Genomic DNA, 25,316 nt, shown 5'->3' with positions numbered 1-25,316 from the left:
TCGCGTTAACGACTACCAACGGCTAATGGCTCTTAACCCGCAAAGTGCTCGTCGCGTCACGAAACATCGGAATACGCAAAATACAATGAAAAAGTAAAAAATATTTTATTCTCGATGTAATTTCCTCTCATTTGTAAATTTTTTTTTCCCCCCTTACGTTCAATAGAATACTTTTCTTTATGTGAAATAAAAATTGGATCATTAATGACATTTCGTTATAAATAGCATTTATCAAAAATATGTCTAACGAGAATCGAAACATTTGCAGTAAAAACAAGTAAAATTTTTAGCATATGATCGATTAAGATTAAGATATCTCACATTTATATTTACGATATCATTATATCATGTTGTTTAATGTAATAATAAATCTGAATAATATTTCGTAATTGTGATAAATTTTTACCTTATTTACTGTTGATTCGAAAAAAATTTAATCACTTCGGCAATTCGGCAGAAGATCGCTTGAAACAATATCACCAGAATCAATACGACGATATGAAGTACACATCTCAATACAAATACAATAAGAAACCGATTATCCCGAGAATCTAGGAGACAGTAATACGCTCGATTATCGATTAACTGTACGAAACTTTGAAACAAAAACAAATGTAAACAGAGGATATATTATTAAAAAACAAAGTATAGATATAATAACAACGTAGCTTTAGCGCACATTAAAAATTTCTTTGTACGTCTGTCGTCACAATCGATTGCCAGAATTAATGTTCGGATAACTTCCATTATATATATTTGTCTATACAAAATATTATCGATATTATCACTTGATCGTATTCATCGATATGGGGGAAAAAAAAAATGAATAAAAATGAGATTTGCACGCGCGAGATATGAACCTATATCCGCATTATATACGTATTCTATATCTATCGTCAACACCGCGCATCTTGTTCGCGACGGTCGATTAACTCCCGCCGTCGTCGCGAGACCAATTTATTGCAATCGCCCGTCAACAAATAGCCTTTTCCTTCTCGCAATGGGTAAAAAATCGCGCGGCCTATTATCCGCGATAAATAATTGATCGCGCAATTGTCTGCCGATGCGCTCGTGTCATCATGAGCGATGGCCGTTATCGCGCGACGTAAATTACGGCTAGTAAACGACACACGTCCGATAATTGGGTGAAACGCAAATAAATTAAAAGGTTCGATCGGGTCGGGTGGAAAGTGAGGGGGAGAATTCGGAGAGGAGCCTTGCGGAGAGAGGATCGTGACCGCGTTTAAACCATCGATTCGCTCGGTGGGCAAGGCTAACGACGAGTTAACGGCTTCCTCACCGTTTATTTTTAGTCGAGCCGCACTATACACTTGTCGATCGCTTCGAAAACTTGATCCAAGACGAATTGTTCTCCTCCTCACCCCGTATCTTCCCCTATACAACACATTGCTATTTCGCATAAAAATATTCCAATATGCAAAATATAATTTAAAAAAAAAAATATATATATATAGGTATACAAGAAATAAATATTACGCGAATTATAACATGTACCAGAGATAATTATACACGTAACAGAGTTTCTGCATGTTCCGAGTACGGTATATAAGTACAGTATAGTAAAAAAAAAAATCCTGTCAATCGCAGTTATATGAGGTGTCTCATGTTGTACACTCAATGTATTATGGATAGAGGAGCGCGCGGCGTTTATTCGCCCGTGACATACACGTATCTCGTATTATTATCGCGCTTATAGCACAACCTGTCTCTTTCTTGGGTCTCACTGGCATTTTCCGCATTCCTGAATAAGTTTTCCAAGAAGATGAACAAACATCGATCTTTCGATATACGAGTCGCGCACGATAATTTCGCTTTCGTCGAGAAAAACGCGATATATGCACGCCTGAGTATGGCAATGATCGCTGACGTGTAAGGGCACGGCTTATTAGCTTCAATGGCTGCACACGGACAGATTTTATAACGAGTTGTCGGCAAACGTTACACGATTTATAAAGCAGTCGAGAATTTATTAATCTTGACGCTTTGACGCTTTGATATATCTTAAGATATTCAAAATATTATAGATTCTAAAGTTGTAAGTACACGCCGCTTTTAAACAACACTCTTATTATCTCTATATCATTATCTTATTATCATATATAATAATTAATCCATCAAAATTTGCTCGCTCTTCTATAATAATATGACTTAAATTTTATTATTTAACTTTTCTATTACTGAATTTATTATTATACCGTCGCGTTAATTATTTTTCCAACTTGCTAATTAACCGTTAAACCACCGAGATATCCGCCGTGCGTCCGGCTGGTCCCGGTGCAAAGTGCGCCCTTGCTTTCTAATTGTCGTGTAATTACGACGCACAGGCACGTACATATATGTATAGAGAGCCTCGCAACGCCATCGTCTATATTTGTCGCTTGTTTGAGCGACCGCTCGCTCCCCCTCTCAACTATTCGCTCTGGGAGGAATAATTTTCCCAGCATGAATATCGGACCATTACTACATCTCTATCGTGAATAATTCTGAAAAAATATCTGTTCGATGTAACTCTTTTTTTTTTTTTTTTTTTTATCTTGTAAAAACAATTCTACTGTTTATTAAAAATAATATGATGATCAAGAGAAGAGATAATTTGCAATAGTCATTAAATAATTGGTATTATTAATTTTAATAAATCTTTCAATTTTTATATACGAAAATAATTAATTCACTTTTGATATTTTGACGTTTGCGTTTCGTTAAATACAATACAATTTTGGGCACTAGCCTTGAAATACAATTCGTCGCGAAAAAATGTGCGTGCAATATTGATACACGCGATACTTCAATAATTTCATTATGTGCCGTATCTGGTTCGTACAATTTTATCCCCGATCTGTAAACACGCTGCCAAAGATAAGTGACAGAGGATAAGTGGTTACAGGTGGTCTCTTCATTTTTCCTGCATTCTCTCTCTCTCTCTCTCTCTCATTCTCTTTCTTCCGCTTACGATTGCCGCTACTACGCCATTCGTCTCATTATAGCTTTCGTTTATGACGCCTTGCTATCGGTAAACAGTAGGCGCGTCAGAACTATTACGCGATAGTAACCACGTCACTGCGATACGTAAACATAACGATTGCACGATGTATCGTGAACGAAAACATGTTAACCCTAACTTTAGCGATACGATAATCCTAAATTTCATTTAAAAAATCTATCTTGGGACCATAAGATAATAAAAAATATGCACGGTACATAATAAAATCGAGAAATATCGTATATAAAAAATTCTAAACTTATATTTTTTAATGCAATTTGCTTAAAATACTTTATTTAAAATATAGGATATAATTGTGATAATGTAATATTAGATACAAAATTTACATTCTTTTATAATTTATATATTCTTTTTTATAGGTTGTAGAGATTATTCTACCAATTTTTATGCAAACTTAACGAAGTCAAGAACAAAGAATCTTTCCTGATATCTTTAACGATAACTAGTTTGAGACAACGCGTTATATTCCTGTAATTTAGTATAAAATTCTTGAAAAAGGCCATCGAGGATCTAATGACATAGAAAAGTATTTCGTTCTTTGAAGGGACTCGTGTCTTTGTGCACCGATTTTCCTCGTCTTCCTATTGGCGTTGTATTTGCTGTGTAATCTGACCCTCCAGCTCGGCAATCGATACGCGAGTGATTTCGATAAGATAACGTCCGCGATCTCGTTCGAGACAGAAACGCTGATATTACCTTTGTAATTGACTCACAAACGACATTCGCAAAGTCTGCTCCCGCGAGCACTCGATCGAGCAATTAAGCCGTCAGCAATAATAAGGAAATTGTATAATTTATTATTCTACACTCTACTCAATAACTTGCAACAATACGGCTCGTTCTGAATAAATAAAGTTCATACAGATGTAAATTCGATATTAAACAAATGAGAAAATGTAATATTATATTCATATTATGTGACTTTGCAAGCGTTAATATTTTTATTTTCTATCTATCATTTATCTCTTCACACCCGTCATCCGCGAGATAAATCGTAAACGATATCTAATCCCTCGAGACTTGCGACTCGTAAATATATTTCACTACATCAAACAGCAAATTAACTAAATATTGCTGAATAATCGAAAATATATTTTGTCAGATTTGTGTGTGTGTGTGTGTATGTATGAAGATTGTACCGTCAATTATTCAACGTGGAAAAAAAAACTGTAATTATTTTATCTTAAAACTTTCGCTGTGCTCTCAGAATTAGTTTCGGTAAGTGGACTAATATTATAAGCACTTTGTTTTCGATCATAATAGTATCGTCTAACAATGTTTTCGTAACTTGAAAGATTTTCTTAAAAAAATTCCAAAAATATAATCCCCATATATGGTATATTAATCGTTCACTGTTCGAGCATCTGGAAACTGCGGTCGCGTTGATACTGTGTCAAAAGTTTAAACTCGATGCAAGATCGGAAAAGCGTAAAGTATAAAGGAAAAAGAAAAAAAAAAAAAAACTTTCAGTTCATCTCGCAACCTTCTTTTACAATCTCTAGACGAGATGATTTCTCAGATGGTTCGTCCTCGACGGTTTACGCTTGTGTCGCGCGCGCACGTGTACCAATGCGACGACGATGTCGTTAGTGGTAGTGACGATGGTGGTGACGGTAGCGCGCTACTTTAGGGTCAACGCATTGCCAAGGTGGCGGCCATGTGGCACGCTCGGGCGCATGGCGGAGCGCCTGCGTGCACTCGGCCCAGCTTGAGACTCGAGGTACGCTCCTCTCCCTCCGTTGTCCCCCCATACATCACAAGAAGCATACATGCACGCACAGGAGTATATGGAGCCCGGTCGTGCACACGCGTGGGCGTAACGCCTGCTAATCGCGGCGATTCCCAACCACGAGGGAAAACAGGGCCGGAAGCGCGCTTAGTGCTTGCACGTTATACATACGTATATACGGATGATGCTTTTATTTTCTCAGTTTTGTGGCATTTGCTTTACGGATAGCAGCTTCATACTTTCCGGATTAATTCGCGTTCCTATCCGTCATACACTTGAGTCATCATGAGAGTTAGATAGAAAGTAGAAGAAACTATTAATGATATCATATCGATGATTTGTATTTATATTTTTAAGACAACGTATCTCATAATTTATATACAAGTTCTAGAAAAATGATTATAAAACTCAACTAGAATTTCTTAATCGTATTTCAGTCTTAAAAAGTATTTCTCATCTCCTCGCATGTATCGTAACGTGAATATGAAAGTGAGAATTATTTATTTGAGAGTAAAATTCACGTTTAAATAATTACTGAAAAAAATATAATAAAATTATCACTCAATAGCATAAGAAGTAAATTCTTAATAAAGAGATCTTGTGTTATCTTTTTATAAATCAAATATATTGAATAAATAATTAAATAACCAAATTTATACAAACAAAATTAAATCGTCCAATTAAATTTAATCTGATAAAAAAATCACACGAAAGAAAATGTTAAAAAGATTAATTGCTTTAATAGAGCGCGCGCGCGCGCGCAGAAACTAAAGAGGCTAAAATAATTTCGTACCGAATTGGCGGAGTTTCTGAAAGAGCAGTGTCGCGTGACAATTAGAACAACAGTTTATAAGGTGCGCAAACCGCGTTAACCTCATTACCGTGCCCCATAGGCGGTATAACGTGGTATAGTATTCGTATAGAGGTGTACAAAAGCGGAAGGAAAGGCGGGAAGGCAGAGCGAAACTTCCGCGTGAAAGAATTTGAGCCGTTCGCCGGCTGTGTTGAAACTGCATGTTTGCATTTGCATTTACACCGGCTTGTCTAAATCATCGGAGCGGATGGCGGCCGTTAAAAGGATCAAAAGACCGGAGGGGCGGGATCTCGTGTGGCAAAGGCAAAGCCCTTTTGTTTATAAGCCGCAAGCTAGAGAATCTACGAACGGCCCTTTACCGCGACTAATCGATTATTTTTAATCGCAGATATTTCTCACTTCCATATTTATCGCCGCTAAAACAAGTGTCAAGTTTTATTTGATCATCTAAACGGAATTTCTTATTCGTGTATTTATTAATTATCACACTGATGTTGTCATCTTATATTAATGGTTCGATTACCGATATCAACCGACTACCATATCTTGCTAATTTAATAATCGATTTTCAATTAAAACATCGTGAAAGAAGATTGCAAGATTATACTTTTCCATTCAATAATCGAAATCAAAAATTAATAAAAGAATAGATTTATCGAAGAATGATCGATAATTAAGATTGAGATTATCTTTTTCAGACCATTACAAGTCTTTATGGCCCATTAAGGGCGAGTGGCGCGCATCTATAATTATTCGATTTCCAGTAAGTTTATAGGACACGATAAAATATTAGTATATACGAACAAGTATAATATGAATATAATGTCTGCTTTCAAGAATACAATACGAAAAAGAAAATAAGCTGAGATAATTTGTAAAACTCAAATTTTTTAACAACTTATCCTTATACCAAACCCTCCAATTATCGTCCACGGTCACTATAATGTGAACTGGAAAAGATTAAAAGCAGGTCGGACTTGATGCCAACCTGCTACTAGGACGAGACTGAAACAACGCGCCGGCACTCGACGTAGCAGTTGCAGCTCGCATCGTAAGACGCGGGCCGAAAATCGCAGCAGGTCCTTGCTCCACAAGAGCAGAAAGAGAGAGAAAGAGAGAGCACGATCGAAGATCCCTCAACGAGGAGGCCCGTCATACCTCGTGGTAGAGAAGGGTGGCGGCGGAAGGCGAGGTAGGGGTCGATCGCAAGGCGAAAGAAGAGAAAAAGAAAGAGACGGAAAGAAAGGAGGAGAGAGAGAGAGAGAGAGAGAGAGAGAGAGAGAGAGAGAGAGAGAGAGAGAGAGAGAGAGAGTCCGGGACCGTAACTGTGACTATGCCGGGACGGCATGATGGCGGGTGGTATGGGTCGTCACGGCAACCGGAGTCGAGGCTATAGCAGAAGCAGACTGCCTCCATAGCGCCTCCGCGCGCTCTTCTTCCTCTCTCTCGAGCTCGCGATTTTCTCTCTTTCTCTCTCCCTCTGCTTTCGCCTTTTCCACCGTCTCCTGCCGTCGGCCGTTAACCGTTACGCGGCTATCTCCGCCTCTTGTTCCTCAATACGGACTCGGATATAGTATATCACGGCTTTCTTTTTCGCCAGATCTCCCTCATTCCCCTTTCTACTTATCTCTCCTCTTGTAACTGACCATCACCCTCTTTCTTATTCGCGACATTAATAATTGTTTGCTTCACCCATCGCTATTTGCCGTTACTATCGATGCAAAACCGTCTTTATGTTAATCTTCTCTATTATGAGTTCACAATTTTTCTCATGAATTTAATCGGCAAATACATTTCTCGAATTAATTATCTGGAGAATGTAGCGCGTGATTTGAGGAAATTCATGTTCCTGGGATACATATAAACACATATTTGCTTCTATCTATTTGCTGCGTTTGCTTACGCGCAATATCCTTAAGAATTCAGATACTGATATTGCTTATAATTCAGAGAACTTAAATGTTCCAACATCCTTGTCAAAAAAAAATTTGACTGCGAACTGAGGTAGTGGAACTTCCGAAACACGCTATACCTCGACGCTTTATTATTATATCCTTAATAGTGCTATACCGCTTTCTTTCTCCCTTTCTCCTCTTTTTCATTGTTGTCGAAAGGTAGAGAAGATCGATAAACGATCCAATTATTTCTCCTTATTTGCCGGACGAATGGCGAATAATTGAGTTGGTTGTCTAATGGCATCTCTATATCTTCGCGTTCAACCGATACCTCCGATAACGAGAACTCGTTCGCGCTTGATTATCATCGTCATACGAATGGCACTTGCGTTTCCTTTTTCGCATACGGATGACGATTTAAGTTTCCGCTCAATTCGCATCTGTGTCGGTTATTCGTACACGAATAATGTAAATTAAGCAAAAAAATAATATATGCTACATTTCTCAATCTATCGCGTTAAAGACAGATATAAGATATAAGATGGCAAAGAAAATGAGATAAGATTTAAATTTTTAATCGCATATTATAAATACGAATACAATTTTTTTTTTTTTCCCACAAGCACACGCGAGCATATTTCATTCATTTATTTTCATTAGAGAAAATGTCAAATAATCGGAAATCGTCAAAGCGCGGAACATGCGATATCATTAAGATAGAGCCTATCTACGCACTTGTGATACTTAATAAATACCAAATAATAAGAAATGTAGCTCAAGGCCGCGATACATTCCCAAGTACCGGCCTGACATCATAGATACGGAGAGAGAAAGATCTTTCAATCTCAATGGGTGGCCCAACCGATGAGGACATGTATGTATATATGTATATTACATATATAGTGTCCAGTGCAACCTCGAGAATAGCAGCAGGGGGACGCCAGGATGCCCCCCCTCTCGAGATTGAACCCGTCCAATTTCGTGGAAACGCACACGATTTCGCGCGGCTGTCGGAGTTCTCTCACAGACGGCAAGGACGATCGATCCTTTGATCGCCATAGCCGGAAGACAAACCGAGATGTAGCTCTCTCGCGCACGACAAAGCTCTTTCCGGTGTAATCTTCGACCGCGAGAGAAAATAAGAATGTAGGAAAAAGGAGGAGTATCGAAATATATAGCGCGTCGTTGGATAAATGACGCAGGAGGAAAGGAAACGTCGCGACCCGATGTCGTTTATCGAAATCTGTAGCTCGTAACGACGCGAAGTGACGAACAATGAATGGAGATAAGGAAATATACGAAGTAATGATAAGTAATGATAACGAAAAATAGCACAAAAACCTTTAAGTAATGAAATATGGTCAAGATTATAAGTGAAGTACATTTTGCACATTGGAGAATTGCAATTTTATAATATATAGATAAAAAAATAATATTACTTTATAATAAATAGTAACCACACCAGAGGTTTATATTATATTTTTTATAAAATATATATATTAAATTTCTTTTTTAATTTACTTATATATGTTATGTAAATTTTGTTAGTTTCTAACTCGCATAATATTGAAATTATGAATTGAAACGCATCGACGAATAAAATTAGTATAATTTAGAAATACGGGAAGTTAATCGCGTGCCGGGAATAATAAGAGGCAACGACGTTGATTTTTCTCATTGTTAACTTCTCCGAGATCTCAGCGAGCGTTTTGGCGCGTCACGTGAACATAATCTCACTACGAACTTCGTAATTTCTCGTATTACGATCGAGCAAACGTATCGCCGATTGGCGTCAATGACTCGGGCGTTTTATTATTATTATCGTACATTCACATTGCTAATTTTCCCTCTCAATCGTCAATCGACACTGCGGTCGATAATTAAACAATCTAACGTTACGTGAAATAATGCCAACAGCCGCAGCGGTGCGTTCTCGCGATACATTACACCGCAAGAATAGCATTTAAAATATTGCACGCGAGTGCACGCACGAATGCGTATGCGTGCGTAAGGTATGGACTGAGACTTTCAGCATTTTCCTCTCTCTCTCTCTCTCTCTCTCTCTCTCTCTCTCTCTCTCTCTCTCTCTCTCACTGTTTTCGTCTCCGCTCTTCTTCTGCGCTTCCTTCCTCTTTTCGATTATACATCTCTGTCCCTATTTGCTTTATACCTCTCTCTATCTCTCTTGGTCTCCTCTTCCTCCCTCTTATCCACAAATATACCGCTTTACTGAAAATCCTCTCGACTTTCGTTGGAATATCTCGACGACCTGTGCACTTTAGTCGAATGATTTCGTCGAAGAAAACAAACGCATGCCGACAGATACTACGTTCTCGCGAAGATTTTCCCTGTTTGTTAAAATCATTGAAAATCAGAATCTCGCCAATAAGATATTTCCAAATTAAAAATGAAATAAAATCAATATAAGACCTTCTGTTTTTCGTAAACTGTATTAATGCACTAATTTATATTATTTGTAATGTCGTCTCGCGTGTGTACCTGGTGTATATATGAAATTAATACGCCAGACACGTGTCGAGATAACACGTGGCTAAAAAGATGGGATCGACGAAATAATTTGCTCGACAATTACATGTCAGTTTGCAGACGAAAGTATACAGAAATCGTGACATTGAAAATGTGGCAATCGCGCGTATGGTAGCATGCGTGCATACACGTGACTGTATACTATATATACAGCTATAAAATAAGCCAAGTAGGTACGCTCGAGGAGTTTTTCATCTCGAATCTCTCCCACAAAGGTTTTCTATAAAGATCCAGTTTGTGTTTTCGAATACATGAAAATAATTGCAATGTTTTTTCAAATGGATTCAAAAAATTTCAATTCGAAAAATTTGCTACTATTTTTTAGTTTCATTAAATTCTTTTCGATTAATAAATTCTTCTCGAATAAACTGCTGTCATATCGCGATTCTATAATTTGTAATCAACAACGTATTTTAAGGTTTTTCTATCCATAACTCAGAGAACTCTTTTTAGTTTCAAATTCTCTTTCTCAAAATACAAATAATTCGAAAAAATGTAAAATAAAAAAAAAATATATTGTTCATATTCATAAGTAGACAACAATTTCCATCAACGATTAATTCGCCTAGTTTTTATAAAGCAAAGTAACGCGTGGCAGTTTAACGGTGAAACGACCGCCAGTAGAAGCGAAACAATCCGTGCTTTCCGCAAGGAGGAATCAAGAGGACAGGATAAAAGAAGCAGATCATGGCTTGTATGTGGCATACAAAGGGGAGAACCGGCAAGGAATAAAGAGTAACAGCGGGAGAAAAAGCCACGCCGAGACTCGTGCAGAACAATGCGAGAGAAAAAGATAGAATATAAAAGAGAGAGAGAGAGAGAGAGAGAGAGAGAGAGGGGGGGGGGATAAAAAAATTGTGCCGTTGTCAAGCAGATTTTTTACATACGGTTATTTAAGAGTAAAAAGAAATGATGCACGTGATAGTGTTTCCTAATTGACATTTCTAATTGCATAATATTACGCATTTATGACTATTTAATTGTTCTATATCGCATGCATAGTATATAAATACTATACATACAATATAGAACAATTAACGCGATAAAATTCAATTTAAACTCTCGCAAAAGTTGGAGGGTTTGGCAAAGCAGAATTTACGAGCCCGAATTTCCGTGTATAACATATATAACGTAAAACTGTTAATTTGAAACGATAGTAAAATATATATAATGGTACAAATGTGTTATACTCGTGCAATAGCTCTCGCTTTAGTTTTGAAAAAATAATGCGTTGAATATATTTTACACGATTGAAATATCCTTCGAACGAGATTAATCTTGATAAATGAACGCGCGCGCGTTAAAAAATTAATTAAAATTAACGCGTGTGAGAGAAAGAAAGAGAAAGAGAGAGAGAGAGAAATTTTATCGCATCATGATATAATTCCTCGCGAAGTTCGAGCACCGGTTGGCGACAAAAGATGTCGCAGGTTGAAACGGAAAATGAGAGAGCGACGAGGGAGAGGAAAAAAATACGCCAAAGTTACGATGCTAATTAAAACAACCGAATATACCAATAATGCGTTACCGCCGAAAAACGTGGCGCAATTTCCATATATCGGCAATCAAAGTAATGTTTTTTAATATAATTTAAATTAATCGCAAAGCGTATGTATGTATAAAGTGCGTGAAAAAATATTTGACGCAATCCTTCATATTCTTTATGATCTCCAATCGTTTTTAAACGATTCAATTCTAGGAATTGTATATAAATTTGCCTAAAGATAAATATTTCACAGCAATATTTCAACATTTTGTGTTATTCGCGCAAAAAATATAACAATCAAAATATAAATAATAGCGCGTGTTACTATTTTAAAGGTTTACCTCAAAAAAAAAAAAAAAAAAAAAAAAAAAACCAATTGCGCGCGATTAAAAGAAAGAGAAGTGCATCGAGAAGAAAGAAGAGAAAGAGAAGAGGGAGGAGAAGCGACGGTTCAAAGGATGCGATCGTGTGGCAAGGACTGCTCGTTAAACCGGGAAACAAACTATGAACGAGCGAGGACAACGAGGTTCACGCCACGAGATACGACGATGTTCTGAGCGAGAAACGTGCGGATCGTATGTGCCCGTGGGTCTGGTTTACGCATGTGTTGCATATATATTATACGCATGTAATGTATGCGTTTATATTCGAGAAGATATTACTTGGCTGGCGCGTATATTTACTCGAAATATGTCATTTAGCCGCGTCATCGTTAGTGAGATAAAATTATGGCACGCGTTGCTCACATTACTCTGTGTTGCTTGAATCTACTTGACAGTATATTTAACTTTGCATTATCTTTTTACATGTAAATATTTTGCCACCGGCACTTAATACAAGTTAGAAATATATGACGAACAAAATATACGTGAAAATGATTATGAATAATAAAATCTTCGATGCGCTTTGACCATTAAGATAACTTTGTGATCTTCCCAGCAAAGCTGTAGAACCTCCTAGAGAGATGTTTGCCATCATTTTACCATGTACACATGGTATCCCAAAATTATTAGATATTTTTTTCACTATAGATAAACGAGCTTCATTTCGCGCCTTTCCCATGCGATTGCGCTTTCCCTGCTTTTTACTCGTAGTCTCCGATCGATCGTTCAATCCTATCTATCATCACGTTAATCGTATCTTCGTTAATCCCCGTATTCTCCACCCTCTTCCAACTACCTGATGCCACCACCACCTTCCTTTCCATCCCCCAAGTTCGGCTGACCTGCCATCGATTCCACGATGACAAGTGAAAAAGAAAAAAGCGTTTTTTGTCTTGTCACAATCGAAATAGCGACGCGATAATATATAAATAATTAAGATGTAAAATTCCCGAATACTTTGATCTCGATCTTTGTTAAAATGCGCGCGGAAGCGGACTGTGATGAAAAAAAGTCGCCCGTCAAACGTCCCCCTTTGCGAAGGACTTGTCAATGCGAAGGCAATGTTGTACGCGTAGAATACATGAGAATTCGTGTTACAAAATTCGTAAAGCGATACGACGTAACCATTCGCTCTCGCCTCCGTTCGTAGAAGAGCACGTTCGCCGTGCGACTAGAAATAACTCGGAAGCCAAAGGCGTCGCCATGCGTGACCAAGAATAGTCGCATTCATATTCACGATGATGTATGGCAACGATATCGCGCTGTAAATCGCGATAACCTTCCGGTGTAATTAGTAGTACTTTTTTTAAACATCTTGCGTAACATTGTTATTTTAGAGGAAATATCGTTTAAACATTTCCGTTTTAACGTCCAGTTAATTGGATCTAAACTTTTTAAACGCTAAGTGATTATATCAGAGCTAGATTTTTCATTTTTATAATTATCTTATTGTCATAATTATCTTTCCCAAAGCCGTTTAAAAAATGGTTAAAAGTTTCGAGTAATAAAAGCAAAGTGATGTTGTTAGAATTGCAGTCAATTTCAATTTTTAATAATCAAGAGTTTTTATCGCTTTTTTTCCAAATGTCTATGCTGAACAAACATAATTCTCCTATTCGAAGACGCGACTAGAGTACGAGAAGGCGACACTACACCCTTGCTTGACGCAGGATCCCTTTTCGGGATACAACGGCGCGACGGGAGGATTGTCCGGGATCGTCGGATCCTTTATTACAATGGCAATCCCTACCTACTCTCGCCCTACGACCACCGATCTCCCGTCGACGTCGAAACCTAATGCGAGCAGCACCCTCGCAATCGTCCAACACGTAGGATTACGCATGCGCCGGAAATATCTAAATATCTTGTCTCTATTCCTAACTATTGTATTTGCGTCTCTCGGCTTCCGATAACGATAGTTCGAGTTCGATAAGAATATATCTCGTTCGTGCCGGCGAGCTCGAGAAAACATTCGCCTTGAAACGTGACGTTACATTGCTATTTCTTGATATTTCCAAATCATAAAATACTACATTTCGAAATTCATATTTCGAATAATAATATTTCAACATATTGAATTTTGAATAAATATTTATAATGTTATATTTCCCGCGTGTATAAAGAAAACCTCCTTATAATAATAAATAAAAAAAAAAAAAATCATCTAAACACTTCTCACTATCAACCAATTTAATGATAGTATCATATAGTCGCATAATTTTTCAATTTTATTATAGGATTATATTTTATTTCATAAAAACAACGAAATTATATTAGAAAGTAAAAGCGCGTCATGCCGAAAATATCCAACGCAATTTTGTGTGTGTGTGTGTGTGTGTGTGTGTGTGTATGGGAGACATCCCATATATATATAAATATATAATTCATTTATATTAAAATATATATAAGAATATTTGATTATATAAATATAGTTAACGTGTAATATAATTATCATAAAAAAATTCAAATCTTACATTTTATATTATTATATATATATATATATATATATATATATATGTATATACTATTCTCTCTCTCTCTCTCTCTCTCTCTCTCTCTCTCTCTCTCTCTCTCTCTCTCTCGTATATATATGTAATAAAAAATGTAATAAATTACAATAGATAAAAGTTCAGAATCGTTAGCCGGAAAAAATAAGAGATTTGAATAATTTACTATATAATCGATGTAAATAGATTGGATTTACGCGAGACACATTTCATTAGTTTGTAGCGTGCGATCGTTGAAATGTTATTATATGCGTCACATACATATATCTGTTCCTTTTGGGTGAATGTTTATTATCGATCAGTACCAGTTTCACGCATAGGCAAATATCGCGCCCAAATCAATATTTATGTCATATACCGCTTAAATCCGATACTAGAGATTCGCTTAGATACCAGACTACGTGCGCGTCGAATGAATCGCGCGCTCCGTGAAATATTTTTCATTCCCGCCATGGAAACATTTTAAAGAATGCTGTCGTGACAAAGCCGCGGTATTTTAGGAGCGAATGGAGCGTGCTGGTTTTGCTGCCTGCAAGTTGGGTCAGATTTCATATAATACTGTATAACCACGCAGTAATACGAACTTCTTCGAGTAACTGTGAAATTGAACCACGACGTATCTGTCTTATAAGTTATTATACGGAAATAAAAGATTAGACCGTAAGAATTGAAAAATTATAGGAAAATCTTACATTATATTAGATTATGTTTTATATAAACATTCCTAATATTAAGTTTCTTTTTATATATATATATATATATATTTTATACGCGTGTAAAAGAAATATCAAAGAGAATTAATCTTCGTGAAATTATTTTTAAAATATTTATCTAGATACAAAGGCCGTGAATGTAGATGGAAAAAAAGAATTAACAAATTATAATCGATATAATTAATGCGATTGATACGTATAAAGCATTAAATTAAATTACTTTTCAGTAATTTATTTTTTAACTAATTTAAATATATTTTTTTCTTTCTAGATACGATTACGTCAACATTTAATAAATCTCCGATAGCGTGTTGGTTATTTTAAATTATCGAGATTGCATTGTACGTTAGCGAATTAACAGATTTGTACACGGTATACGAAGTGAATTCTTCTAAACCATTCTTCGGATCCGTTCACTGGGAGGTGAATCCGCACTCCCCTTCCGTCACCCCTTATACAAGACCATCGCGAAGCAAGTCAGACTTTTCTTGCTCGACTTTCTCACGTAATAACCGGAAACGAGAAGCGGAGAGAACGAAGCGGATCGAGTCATAAATCTAGCTTTTAACAGCGATACCATCGGCTCTTATACAAAACTGATTATCCAAGTCAATTATTTCTTTCAACATAATTACAAACTCTATTTTGATAACAATGACAAGACAAATTCTTTTAAATTCAAATATATATGTTTCGAAACTTTTTAAATTGTTTAAAAAAATATCATGCTCAAAAACTATCTAGTTACTTAATTATCAAAATTTATCTGATGTTTTCGAAAAATTTGATTTAATATGGAAATAACTTTCTTTAAAAGTATTTACGCTATCTATTATATTTGAGAAAGCTGAAACGTTAGAATGTATTTCCCGCGATGTAATTTAGCGTTAAGGGAGAATACTTTTTAATGTCGATCGCTAAAAGCAGATGTTTTATATTGCTTCCAAAAGGATTAGCTTGGATTCATTTATGCCGAACCGATCGAATAATCTTCGAGAACCCGACAACTGTTCAAGGTTACTGAGAAAGAGAAAAGGATAGAGAGAGAGAGAAAGAGAGAAGGTAGCATTTCAATGTTAAAATAGCACATTCTAAAGATTTCGCGCAAAAATATTAAAGTGCGAGAGCCAGATTTATCTTGTTACCGAATTAACTTTAATTAGATAAAACCAAAATCTGTCGATTGACAAAAATCAGTATCATCGCAAATAAAAAAAAGCAAGATTTTTATTGCACTGAAATTTATAGAATATTTTTTAAATATATATATATTAATAGTGTCATCCATATTGTCATAGTGGTTACCGTGATTACTCTCACTATTATATCTAACGAGTTATTTCAAAAAATATATTTACGTCAATCCATTAATATATACATATTCTTACATAATATACATATGTTCATATTTATCATTCCGTACATCAATACACATTCTTTCAAATCATTAAATTTTTTTTCATTTCCCAATTATACGATACCCATTAATTATTGCGACTTATTGCAAGAACGATTAATCGATCACTCGCGCGTAAACGGTCAACGACTTTCCCTTGTGCTCAAAGTCACACGCTGTTTATCTAGGTCGAGATTTATCTCCCGTTCCTTCTCCAGCGTATCTCATTAATTCATCTAACGGACCGGCGAGCGCAGCGGAAATCCCGAAACCGGAGAAATTTCGGTACCGTATGTTCATCAACCAAGTACACGAAATCGCGGTCAGAAACGATCTGACCTATAAAATTTACCGGGTTGGACAAATTTCACATTTTTTCAATAAAATCCATGTTAATGGCGGAAACCGATATTTTTCGGAAAAAAAACTGATTCTTTTTCTCCCTATTAAAAATGTTAAAATAAATGGAAAATCTCTTTTTATTGATATTCGTCGATTGAGAAAGTGTTTTCTAATTTAAACTTTATACGAAATATATACAAAATCCGTAATAGATGAGAAATAAATTTCTTCTTTGTCAGATGTTAAAACGTAAACGCAAATCAGATCTATATTGGTGAAAATTTTTAATTCTGTTTTCAATTACATTTTTCTTATTAAACTAAAAATTAATATCAAATTTAGCAACATTTATATCTCCCCTCTAGTTTTTGTCTTAAAAATTTCACATATTAATTTGAATTAAAAAAGACTATTATTATATTGATTCATTTTTTAAACTATTGCGATTGTTAATGATTTATTAATTCAAGTAAAAATATATCTTTTTGTGCATTAGGTTATATAAATATATTTATCATATATTAATTATTTTTATAATTTTTACCAATTTATTTCATTGAATAAAGTGCGGCACGGTAAAAAATCGGAATGTACCATGAACTTTTCCATTCACTTTATTTATTTTCCCAGCCAATCCTGCGATGTATCGATGATAAGTCGCAAAATCATCGGACTGGAAATATTATTTCTCTATGCGCGATATTATTTCGAAGAAAAGTAAGTTCAAAATCTCTCACTTTTAATTATATATTGCATGTCAGTTTGTATTTCAACATTTGAGAAAGTTTCAATTTTAACATCCTTCGTGTTTAATATCTGAGAGACGCGAGAAAGATTTTCGGTGCTAAATAGAGAGCTTGCTGATCGTAGCAACGAGCCCGAGAACGCGGTCCAAAGACCGAATGCCGACCAATGGACGCGCACACCGATGAATCGTGAAAGAATGTGCGTGCAACAGCGAGGAGAAATCGCGCACGTGTGCCGTGCGAGCGCGGTCGCTTTCACGCGCGAAGCGACCGCGGAACTTGAAGCACTTATTGCTCCCGCGACTGCGACCGGTCTATGCGGGGATATAGTATATTCCAGAAAACACGACAATAATAAACAGCATACGAGATGGAATAATGTTCTCGCGCTAAATATAGAATATATGCATACGCGCATATTTATCGTTGAATATGAAGCGTAATGCTGACGCTGACAAATAATATAAGATGAAAATATAGTCGCGACTTTCCTCCTTCAATCTTTCATCAGCTGACTGATATAGGTTTGATAAGTTATATATATATATATATACACATCAGAAGTATGTTCGCCTTTATGTCCGATAAAAGTATGTAGATAATACTCGGGATGATAATAATTCTGACAGATTGAGAAAAAAAGTTTCGCCGAACGACTCGGCAAAAGTTTTAAAGCCGTCGACGCGGCGGGACAGCTAGCGAGCAATAAAAACCGTCTTTGAAAGAAAGAAAGAAATAATTCTGCCGTCGAAAAGTTCGCTATTCGCTTCGTTTAGCGAGCTGCTTTACATAAATTACTTGATAGCGATCGAATTATACTCGGACTTACGCTAGGCGGTCACTGAATTTATTCAAGTGTTGGCAAAATATGTCGCGCCAGAGGCAAGTATTGTTTCATTGTATTCGTTATTATTGAATTTTCAAAGCAAACGCGACTGTTTTTCGCTAATTGAATATTCATCTTGTTATCGCATTGCGTATGTGACTTATTTACTGTATTACACGCGCTTATGCGGTACGCTTCCCCCCCCCCCCCATTTGCGGTTGTTATTAAAGCAATAACTGTGATTTAATGAGCGTGATTATTCATATATTCCTTTGCGTACCAATTGTTTTATATGTATACACGTTAATGATTTTAACGTGCAATTACCACCGTTTGTAGCATAATAAAATAATATATTTCATTTAACCATAAGCGGACATAATTTCGTCCTTCGATAATAAAATATTATCCAAGGAAGAAATTACACTATGTATATAAAATCATCATCACAATTATACATCACGCAAACGTACGCGTGCGTTTTCCTTCAATGATATGGCAAAATATAAAAAGATTTCACAAATGTTTTATAATTTCTCTTTTACAAAAATTATATTAAACTATATAAAGTCAAATCCATCGCGTGCGACTTCCGCTTTCGTATAGAAATTGCGCGATTCAAGAAGGAAATATGCATAGGAACGAAGCAAATTGACAAAGCCAAACGTGGAATACATGATATCGCGGTGCGATCGACGTCGACGCGGACATCGAGTTTGTTTGCAAACATTGGCAAACTGGGATCGCGAGAGGAGAATTTACGGCGAGAGATCGTCTCTCGGATGTGTTCGAGGCCGACCGACGACAACGGCTGCCAAAAGAAAGAGAGAGAGAGAGAGAGAGAATTGTGCGCCGGTACTCGAAGCCAATTCAATTTGCCGACGACTCGGCTCTGCTTAGCGGTAATTATTTCCGGAGTCTCGATAAATGTGTTTCGCGCTTACCTCCCCCTCGTCTCTCTCTCTCTTTCTCTCTCTCTCTCTCTCTCTCTCTCTCTCTCTCTCTATCACCCCACCCTCTCCCGCTGGCAGATACGCGCTCGTTTGTGATCGATCGCGACAAACACACATACACACATACACAAATGACAATGACGTTCGCGATCGCCCGTTCGAGGACGAGATCGATCACTGGCTGGTGCCGTGCCAGAAATAATATTCGTTCGCAGCGAAGAGAACGCGAACTATACCGTGACCAAACGACATCGATGTCCCGGCCTCGAATCGCTTTCTCCTCGGACGCGTCTAAAATATTCCCATCCATGATACACAATATCTTTCGAAGATAATACGATTCTACGGATTACATACTCCGTTTTCCCCGAATAAGATACGTGCCGACTTGGCCGAATTGCATCAGTCGCGATTTGCCGTCTTCTCTACAGTGGGTTCGTGAATAATTCAGGAGATCCATCGGAAAGAAAAAGGGGAGCGAGCGAGTGAAAGAAAGAGAGATAGTCACCATGAACCACATATATATTCCACAAACTTGCAATTATATCTTCGTTCAAAATTATAACGCATATATTTTCGACCCCGCTAATTTTTTCCGCAATTAGGAAAACTTGATTTCTATTTATGCTATCTCTTGTTGTGTTAAAAAAAAAAAAAAAAAAAAAAAAATGTGTGTAGAAAAAAATTATTTAAAGCTATAGTCCGCGATTATCCGCGATAAATTTTTTCGATTGTATCGTGTACGGATATACTCATGCATTTTGCAAACGGAAAAATTATTTCGTAATAAAAAATCAAAAAAAATTTACCGTGAAAAACCGTTATACCTTTACACACGTACAATTAGTTTCTTCGGAAACTATTTAAAAAAACTACATTACAGTTCTTGTGGCTGGTATTAGCTGTCACGATAGTTGGCTACAAGTTAAGGTGCTTTACGCGATGTAAGGTAATAAATGTTGGAAAATTTTAATCGCGAGTCTCACTCTCTGGCTATTTGTAACAGATGTTTTTCGTTTCATGCATTAAGTGTACGCACATTTTTTAAGCAATCGATATGTGACGTCGGCTGATCAGCTGTACGCGAGCACCACCAGACTTTATCGCACACGCGAGGCGACGAGTTTGCCGAAAAAGCAAAGGAAAATTCTGCATGTCGGTCATTAACTTCTTTCACCACATCGATCTCGTCCATAAATATAATTTCGACAAATATTTTTTATGACGTGAGTGCGAGCGCGCCGCCGACTTAAAATTCCTGTCATTTCATTAAAAATATAATTGATAAAAATCTTAAAAAATATATATTTCTCTCTGTATTAAAAAGAAGAAAAAAGTTACCGAAATTTTGAGAGCAAAACTGTCGCAAATATTTCCATTTTTCATTATCATACGATCGTATAATATTAAACGGAAAAGGAGATACAACACACGTACATGATACAAAATCATGTAAACAATTTCTAGACTCGTTATAAAACATCGTTATTATTTATACATATAAAAAAGTAGTTTTTTTTTTCCAAGTACAATTACCGTGATAATGAAACGTGCACGTCGCCGCGTAACTCGCGCAACTTTATCGCGAAATAATTCGTGCCTCAACAAGATGTAATTTCGAGTAAAGCGCCGCTGAAGAGCTTGTGCGAGACGCTGCGCACTCAAAAGTGTTTACACGGCCGTCGCCCAACTTTTTATTTCGTTCGAAATCGTGCGTCGCGTCGCGCCGGGAACACGCGAAGGTTAAAAAAGCGTGGAGGTCTTTGCTCGTTTCAGAATTATTGCCAAAAAAAAAAAAAAAAAATGGAGTCGTTATATTTTTTTTCGTTGGTTCCCGACTTGACATTAGACGTTTAAATCTTCTTTGTCTCGGAACTCCCGTCTTATGAATTCGATTTCTCTCCGCTCGACGTATCGCGAAAAACGTCAGATTATAATGTCGTTCGCGTGCGCGAAATATGTATGTAGACGAGACTTGGATAATTTTTCAAACTTTCAAATTCTTCACGCAAACTCCGATATAATTTTTACGCCGCACACACCGACACGCGCTCCGATTTCCACGGATAAACACGGGCGTGATCGTTGGCGTGATCTCTCTCGTATCTACGAAATTATACGAATTTTATGGACGAGGAGAGAGAGATAGGTTTGCGCGCCGTAAACACACTCGCCGAGTGTCGCGAAGACTACAAATACCAAGATGGCAGCCGATCGAGAGAGCGATAAGCGCGACGGCGCGCGACATACAGTCACGCGTTTCGGGATCTCGCATCGATCTTCACGACGAAGGCGAAGGAGGGAACGCGAGTGAATATATATAACGATATAACGGATATAGATATAAAACACTCACCGGAATCTCTCGATCTGTCCGTGGCCTGCGACGGGGATGTGCGTGTTGTGGGTCGCAACCGAGTATATCCAATATGATAATCCACACAGAGAGCGAGTAAAACCGTTGTACACTGATATCAAACTCTCACTGCGTAAACTCGCGTAGGCGAGCGGGATGGGCAAAATACGCGTACGTATATCGTGCCTTCCCTTAACCGCGATCACTGATTTCCGACGACGACGAGGAGCACACCTCGCGTTTACTATCGAAGCTGAGATACACGGAGTGAAGTAAGCAAAGAGAGAGAGAGAGAGAGAGAGAGAGAGATACGAGCGACACAGAACTTTCCCGCGACGCGCACCACTAATAATACATCACTACGTCAACGGTAATGCCCGGCACGGCCATCATTGGGCAGTGCCGCGTCGCCGTTGCTTGTCCATGCGTGCATGCGTAACCGCGTATCCAAGAGGCGCGCACTGCCGACGATGAGGAGGTATACGTGGTATGCGACGTACCACCGCGATGACGAAAGCAACGGCAGCCGCAACGATCGCGCGACGAAATCTCTCACACTGGAAAGCACAGAAACATATCGTAGACTGATCGAACTAAACAGATTGGATAGCGGATAGGATTTGCACCGTGTTCACGCGCTATTACTCTACCGCCGATCGCGAGACAAGTGTCGCGGAGACAACCGATCGAGGAGCGCAGGAACCATCCGTATCGCGCGCGAGCTGGAGCGAGACTGAGACTGACGGCGACTCACGGAACCAGCCGATCGCCGCCGCGCCGATCCGACGAAACACGAGAACGCACGAGGGAGGCCAGTAATGCCGATGATCGAAGAGCCCCTCCCCTCCCCTTCGATTTCCCCCACCAACGCTACCCCACCATCGCTAGAACGCCGAGCGCGACGCGAGGTTCGACGACGGATAGATTGCGCGCAGCGCACGCGCGAGCGAGCGAGTGAACGAACGAACGAACGAGCGAGCAAACGAACGAACGAACGCGCTCGGCTCTCTTGACAAACGCGATTTCATTACGTAAAACAAGTGTGCGTCGTTCGAACCTTGCTGCCCGTTCTCGATTCATTCGCTATAGAAACGACGCGTCGATTTTGCAGTCTGACGTCGAACTAACTTTGAAATTTTATTAGTCAACGCTCCGATAATTTTCGCGAGAACACAGGGTATGTTATATAACACGCACGCACACACACACACACACACACATACACATCGGGGACGAAGATCTATAAAAGTAAATTTGACTTGAATCTTAAATTATTGTTCATCGTTAAATTAGTTTATTAAAATATCACGTACACTGTCACGCGTGATGGTGTGATGATCGAGTGATTAATTTGGATTAAATCGATAAAAACTCTTGTTTCGTAGCGACGAAAATGACCTTGCCGCGAATTATCGATGATTCAGACGCGTTGCTCCATGTCAGGTGGATGCGGGTTCTTACAATTAGTCTGCTTACCGTATGAACCACGTTGGCTAACTCACGATCAAATATATATATATATATATATATATATATATATATATATATATATATATATATATATCGCGTTAACGAGTACATCAAACTTGTGTGTGTAATGTGAAAACGATTAACAAAATCTATAGCCATCGATGATTCATGAAGAAAATATGCACGACGGTCGTTGTAAGATTTTCTCGATTGATGGAAAGTGCGAATAAAAAACAACAATGGAAATATCAGAACTTACTGCATTTCGCGCGAGTTTAAAAATAAAATTATTAATATAAAGATTAAAATTATATTTAAAATCGAATTAAATATATTTGTTAATTAAATTATATAATAAGATAAGATGCGAGAATTGTCCTTCCGTGTGCCTTCTCCTTGAAACGAGCCGAGTTACGTCGCGTCGCTAATCTCGGTGGTAAAAGACGCACCGAATCAGCCGTGCGCCGCTTATCACGCGTGTGACGTTCGCTTTCGCGCGAATCGAGAATGCGTTTAATCGGCCGCGTGTACTTGGCACGTTCCGTTACACAGATTATCCCGCGTCGCGTATTCGCAATTAAGAGAAATTTATTGAATTTATCTCCGTAACACATTTATCAGATAAAGATCTGGCCACTTTTCTTTCTTGCGTCATCGTATCCTCGCGTTCCCGATCGTCGATGACGCGAGCGATGGTATATATCGCGCGCTTCATCTCACACATACACACACACACACACATATATGTACGCATAGGGTTCGAAAGATTTTTTCCGTTGTTTTTCACCTTCCGATTGGCAAAGTACACGTTTTGCGCACGTAAAACGGAGCACCGACGATGAGAATCGGGGATCGAGAGGACGCGCCTTGTTGAGGAAAAAGTGCGGCTATGCTTCCCTTTGGGCGAAGCTTGGTATCGTTGACGGGAGAGAGCGAGAGAAAGGAAAAGAGAGAGGTAGCGGACGAACCGCGTAGGGAGAGAGGGAGAGGGAGAGAGAGAGAGAAAGAGGAGAATGAAAACGGAATACACAACGCGACTATACCGTAGAGGAACGAACCGACCGCGACGGAGATCCGACACAAACTGAGCGCCTCCGAGCTGCTGATTGTGGCCGAGACTCTTGCCGATAGCGCACTCTCCTCCCATCCCCTTGCCACCGTGTCTCTCCCCTCTATATCTTTCTCACTCTGCCCCTCTCGGTTCGCGCAACCCCTGCGTTAATGCTCGACCTCACGCTCTCTTACGTTCCATCCCCGCTCGCGTCGCGTATCTTCCCTCTCCTCTTCCTCCTTCTCCTCCTTCTACAGCCGTCCGCAGTCGCGAGAAAGTTTCCGGTGTACCGCTGGCGAGTTATCGGTATTTACTCATTACCGCTAAATCTGTGCGCGCGACCTCGCCATAACGAGAGAACGGCCGGATCGAATCGCGTCGTACGAAAGTGAGCGACGAGTAATTTCGATTACCAATTCACGTCCCTCTCCCTTCAAGGATCGCGCGAGCGTACAAAGGATGCATTATTATTTGTGAATATACACGGCTATATATTTAGTGTTTATAAGAAGACGCTTGTGGGCTAAAATAATAAGTCCGAAAGATTCAAGAATAATAGGTATTTCTTCTTCTCGTTCCTCCTCCCCCCCCCCCCTCCCCCCCGTCCGCTCCATCCGGTATATTTACGGCGATCTATAAGCGATTACGGGGTAGACGCGGATACGCCCGACTATTTCATCTGAAATTTTCGGCCGGTCTAATTATTCAGCATGTATAAGTACCCTTGTTGCTTCGGGTATTCAAATGTCGGGTTATCGTGGATCGAATTCACTATCCTAATCTTATCCGTCGATCGATCAATCGCGAATAATCATCGTCGACGCTAACTACGATTTCGATCCTCAATACGCGACGGTAATGTCATTATCGAAAATAGCCGAGTGGATTCGATAAAACGCGCGCGCGAGTCTTTGCGCGAGTAAAAACGGCGTAAAACTCGTCGCATCGAAAATAAATGTCGCCGAGCTTCACGCCGATTGTACCTTTCTCGCTCGCGTCACTTTTCCTGACAATGCAATGCAATGTTAAACCGAGTCAACATCCGCGCCAAGCGGAAACTTCACTTACGACGCTTTATAA

General features: G+C 38.4%; 1 protein-coding gene across 2 annotated transcripts in view; it reads right to left on the bottom strand.

Moving 5' to 3' along the window:
- The window catches only part of LOC138937472 (uncharacterized), a 174,329-nt gene extending 150,086 nt beyond the window's left edge, over positions 1 to 24,243 (bottom strand). The window contains exons 1-2 of one of the 2 annotated variants that reach the window (XM_070303789.1): positions 24,229 to 24,243; positions 21,716 to 22,272 (exon numbers count right to left, since the gene is read on the bottom strand). The gene's annotated coding sequence lies outside the window, so the exon portion shown is untranslated. Of the gene's footprint in view, positions 1 to 21,715; positions 22,526 to 24,228 lie in introns of those variants that run through there. The other variant, XM_070303790.1, reaches the window with a different exon arrangement.
- Between the last annotated feature and the right edge of the window lie 1,073 nt (positions 24,244 to 25,316).

The sequence above is a fragment of the Polyergus mexicanus genome, unplaced genomic scaffold (genome assembly GCF_030449975.1).
Source record: "Polyergus mexicanus isolate NDT 795.1 unplaced genomic scaffold, iyPolMexi1.0 SCAF_11, whole genome shotgun sequence".
In the NCBI taxonomy this organism is placed as follows: Eukaryota; Metazoa; Arthropoda; class Insecta; order Hymenoptera; family Formicidae; genus Polyergus; species Polyergus mexicanus.
The sequence above is the reverse complement of the archived record's forward strand: the minus strand, read 5'-3'. Positions and strand labels throughout refer to the sequence as shown.